Below are 5,621 nucleotides of genomic sequence, written 5' to 3'. Positions count from 1 at the left end.
CCCCACTTTGACGGTGTGCTAGACTTGTAATCTTGCTTCCAAGGAATATAGAAAGGGAATGATATTTGAACTTTAAACGCAGCATCTCACAAACATTACCTTAATTATGTCATCAGATTAACATCACCATTTTGTCATGTTGATATCATGAACACCCCGATGTGATGTGATGAAAAGGGCACTTGCATCTATGTGGTATTCTTTTATTTTTTTAAGAGATTTTATTTATTTTATATAGAGAGAGCACGTGAACGCAAGGGGGTGTAGAAGCAGAGGAAGATGGACAAACAGACTCTGAACTGAGCACAGAGCCTGACAAAGGCCTAGATCTCACAGCTCTGAGATCATGACCTGGCCCGAAATCAAAAGTTGGATGCTTAACCAACTGAGTCACACAGGAACCCCTATGTGTATTGTTGTTTAAAAACTGTGTCATCACAATGTTGTGCAACCATCACCTCTAGTTCCAGAATTTTTCACCACCTCAAACAAATTCTGTACTTATTAAATAGTAACTCCCCAATTCTCTCCTCCCAGTCCATGCTAACTTCTAATTTACTTTCTCTATGAATTTGACTATTCTAGATATTTCATATAAGTAGATCATACAATATATTTGACCTTTTTTAAAAAAAGATTTTATTTTGGGGTGCCTGGGTAACACAGTTTGTTAAGCGTCTGTCTCCCTGCTCAGCATGGAGTCTGCTTCTCCCTCTCCCCTGCCCCTCACCCCACTCAGCACTCACTCTCTCTCACTCTCTCTCCCGAATAAATTTACTTGAGAGCGCTAGAGAGAGTGGAGAGTGCAACAGAGAGAGAAGGAGCAGGGGGAAGGGCAGAAGGAGAAAAAGCAGACTCCATGCTGAACAGGGAGCCCAACCTGGGGCTCGATCTCAGGACCCTGGGATCATGACCGGAGCTGAAGGCAGATGCCTATCCGATTGGGTCACCCAGGTGCCCCAATATTTGTCCTTTTATGTCTGGTTCATTTCACTTAGCATGTTTCCAAGTTTTCTTCATGTTGCAGCATATATCAGAACTTCATTCCTTTTTGTGGCAGAATAATAGTCCACCGTATGGGTATAGCACATTGTTTATCCTTTCATCTGTTAATGCACTCTTGTGTTGTTTCCACCTTTTGCATTAATATTGTGAACACTGATGTATAAGTGTCTGTTTGAGTCCCTGTTTTTCTTGTTTTTTTTTTTTTTCTTAAAGATTTTATTTATTTATTTGAAAGAGATCACAAGTAGGCAGAGAGGCAGGTGGCGGGGGGGGGGGGCGGGGAGCGCGGAGCAGACTCACTGCCGAGCCGACAGCTTGATGCGGGGCTTGAGCCAAGGACCCTGAGATCATGACCTGAGCCGAAGGCAGAGGCTTTAATCCACTGAGCCACCCAGGCGCCCCTGAGTCCGTTTTTGATACTTCATGACATAAACCTACACGTGAAATTGCTGGGTCATATGGTAAGGCAGTTCTATGTTTAACTTTTTGAGGAATCACCAGACTATATTCCAGCAAAGACATCACTGTATATTCTCACCAGTAACATACCTGAGTTTCAATCTCTCCACATCCTCCCAACTCTTGTTTTCCTTTCAAAAAATTATAATCATCCTAATAGAAGTGAAATGATAGCTCATTTGTGGTTTTGGTTTTTATTTCCTCAATGAGTAATGACAGCATTTTTTTCACGTGTCTATTGGCCATCTGTATCTTTTCTTTGTAGAAATATCTATTTAAATAATTTGCTCTGGTTTTTAAAAAGACGTTATTTATTTAGAGAAAGTGAGATGGGGAGGGGTCATGAGGTGGTACAGAGGAAGAGGGAGAAAGAATCCCAGGCAGATTATACACTGAGCATAGAGCCATATGTGGGGCTTGATCTCACAACCCTGAGGTCATGACCTGAGCTGAAATCAAGAGTTGGATGCTTGGGGTGCCTAGGTTGCTCAGTGGGTTAAGCCTCTGCCTTTGGCTCAGGTCATGATCTCAGGGTCCTTGGATCAAGCCCCGTGTGAGGCCCTCTGCTCAGTGGGGAGCCTGCTTTCCCCTTTCTCTATGCCTGCCTCTCGGCCTGCTTGTGATCTCTCTTTCTCTGTCAAATAAATAAATAAATAAAATCTTAAAAAAAAAAAAAAAAGAGGTGTGCCTGGGTGGCTCAGTGGGTTAAAGCCTTTGCCTTCAGCTCAGGTCATGACCCTGGGGTCCTGGGAGCGATGTGGGCATCGGGCTCTGTGCTCAGCAGGGAGCCTGCTTCCCCCTCTCCCTCTGCCTGCCTCTCTGCCTACTTGTGATCTCTGTCCGTCAAATAAATAAATAAAATCTTAAAAAAAAAAAAAAAAGAGTTGGATGCTTAACCAATTGAGCCACCCAAGGGTCCTGCTCTGTTTTTATCAGAGTTGTTTGTCTTTAGTTGTTGAGATGTACAAGTTCTTTATATATTCTAGATATTAAACTTTTATCAAATATATCATTTGCAAATATTTTCTCCCATTCTGTGGATTGCCTTTTTGTTCCTTTGATAGTGTTCTTTGATACACAGTTTTTAATTTTAATAAAGTACAATTTATCCATTTTTTTCTTTTGTTGCTTGTGTTTTTGTCATATTTAGAAAGCATCACCAAATCCAAGGCCACAAAGATTTGCCCTTATTTTTTTTCTAAGAGTTTCCTAGTTTTTGCTATAACATTTAGATCTTTGATCCATTTTTAGTTAATTTTTGTATATAGGATAAGGTAAGGGTCCAACTTTATTCTTTTTCATATGGATATCCAGTTTTCCCAGCACTATTTACTGAAAATAATTTACTGAAAACTATTTACTGAAAATTCTTTCCCCACTGAATGGGGGGGAACTTTCATCCTTGCTGAAAGTTAATTGACCATTGATGTGAGGGTTTATTTCTGGATTCTGAATTCTATTCCATGGTCCATATGTTTACTCTTAGGCCAGCGCTACTTAATTTTGTAGTAAGTTTTGAAACTGGGAAATGTGAGTTCTCCAACTTTCTTCTTTTTCTTTTTTTTTTTTTTTAAGATTTTATTTATTTATTTGACAAACAGAGATCACAAGTAGGCAGAGAGGCAGGCAGAGAGAGCAGGAAGCAGGCTCCCTGCTGAGCACAGAACCCAATGTGGGGCTTGAACCCAGAACCCTGGGATCATCACCTGAGCTGAAGGCAGAGGCTTTAACCCACTGAGCCACCCAGGAGCCCCACTCTCTTCTTTTTCAAGATTGCTTTGGTTATTCTGGACCCTTTGAAATTCCATATGAATTTTAGGATGGGCTTTACAATTTCTGCAAAAAATACCATTGACATTTTGATAGGGATTGTATTGAATCTGTGAATTGCTTTGGGTAGAATTATCAACAATGTTAAGTAGTTTTCCATGTACAAGTCCTATACCTCCTTGGTTAAATTTATTCCCAAGTATTATATTATTTTTGACCTTATTATAAATGGAGTTATTCTCTTATGGACAACTAATTTTTTGACAAAGACAATCTAGTTGAGGAAAGATAATCTTTTCAATGGATGGTGCTGGAACAATTGGATGTCGACATGCAGAAAACAAAAACGAAACAGCACACACATAAACATGAAATAACTTTATCCATACCTCATACCATACAGAAAAATTAACTCAAAATGAAACATATTCCTAAGTATAAATTCAAAACTATATAGCTTAGATTTCTAGAATTTATAGAAGAAAACTTGGGAAACTCTTTGTGACCTTGGGTTAGGCAAAGATATCTTAGATAATGACACCAAAAAGTACTCCATAAAAGAACAAACTGATAAACTGGACCTTATCAAAAATAAAACCTTCTACTTTCCAAAAACCATTATTAAGAGAGGCTGAAAATACAAGCCACAAACTGGGCATATATTTAATGAAGGAGTTTCTTCAGAATATATGAAGCAGTCTCAAAATCAATAATAAACGAATAAATAATCCAATTAAAAACTAGCAAAAGATTTGGATACTTCAACAAAAATATGTATACAGATGGCAAATAAGCACATGAAAAGACGTTCCCCATCATTAGCCATGATGAAAACACAAATAAAACCACAATAAGGTACTACAACATACTTAACTAGAATCATTAAAATTTAAAAAGACTGGGGCGCCTGGGTGGCTCAGTGGGTTAAGCCGCTGCCTTCGGCTCAGGTCATGATCTCGGGGTCCCGGGATCGAGTCCCGCATCGGGCTCTCTGCTCAGCAGGGAGCCTGCTTCCCTCTCTCTCTCTCTCTGCCTGCCTCTCCATCTACTTGTGATTTCTCTCTGTCAATAAATAAATAAAAAAATCTTTAAAAAAAAAAAAATAAAAAAAAAAAAAAAAGACTGAACATACTAAGGACTAGCAATAACATAGAGAGCCAGAAATTCTCATACATTGTTGATGGAAAGGTAAAATGATACAACCTCTTTGGAGAAGTTTGGCAATTTCTTTAAAAGTTAAATATATACTTACCACACCTGCTATATGATCTAGCCATTCAGCTTCTAGGAAGTTACCTAAGAGAAAAGAGAGCATAGGTGCAAAGATTTGTGCATGAACATTTATAGCAGCTTTATTTATAATAGCTCCTAACTGGAAACAACTCAAATATCCATCAACAGATAAATGGACAAATTGTAGGACATATATACTACTCAGTATAAAGTGAAGTGTGAAATGAAGTATAGTGAAATATTAGTCAGCAACAAAAATGAAAGAGCTATTGAAGGATACTGAGTGGCTCAGTGATTTAAGCAACTGCCTTGGACTCAGGTCATGATCCCAAGATCCTGATATTGAGTCCGGCATCGGGCTCCTCGCTCCTTGGAGAGACTGCTTCTCCCTCTCCCTTCTGCTCTGCCTAGTTGTGCTCGCTCTCTGTATCTCTGTCAAATAAGTACATAAAATCTTAAAAACAAACAAACAAACACCCCAACTATTCTTTAAGCCATTAATTGTGCTTTTTTCCCTCATTCTTTTATTTCTGAAAAAAGTTATAAGATCTTTTAATTGAGATTTGTTAGTTCTTACTTAATATGTTCTCTATCCATGTCACTTTTTAGTTTTTCTATTTCTGATTTATGCTTTTCTTTCAAAACATCCATTATTTACTTCATTAAAAAATGTTTGAAGGGCATCTGGGTGGCTCAGTCCATTAGGCATCTGCCCTCAGCTCAGATCATGATCCCACGGTCCTAGGATCACATGGGGCTTCCTTGCTCAGCCGGGAGTCTGCCTCTCTCTCTCGCTCTTTCTCTCTCCCCCCCCCTCAGCTCCTCCCACTGCTCATTCTCTCTCTCTCTCAAATAAATAAATAAAATCTTCAAAAAAATTTGGTTGAAATTTTCATCTGTTCTGTGACTACATTTTTCTAGTGTATTACTACCTATAGGAATGTTACTCGCTTTACTCTTACCTTGTTCCCACAGTAACTTGTTTGGGGTTAGGTCATAGTCGTCATTTGTACCCATTCTTAAAATAAATAAATTTTCCTCAACTACCAAGAAGAGGAACCCTTGCCTCTTGCCAGGTATGGCGAGTCCAACTTTCCCGCCCACTACGTGCCCGGGGGCTCCGCCTACGCCTCGAGCACGCTCCAGGCCCTGCC

The sequence above is a fragment of the Mustela nivalis genome (assembly GCF_964662115.1).
Source record: "Mustela nivalis genome assembly, chromosome: 6".
Classification (NCBI taxonomy): domain Eukaryota; kingdom Metazoa; phylum Chordata; class Mammalia; order Carnivora; family Mustelidae; genus Mustela; species Mustela nivalis.
This window is presented reverse-complemented; position numbering follows the sequence as displayed.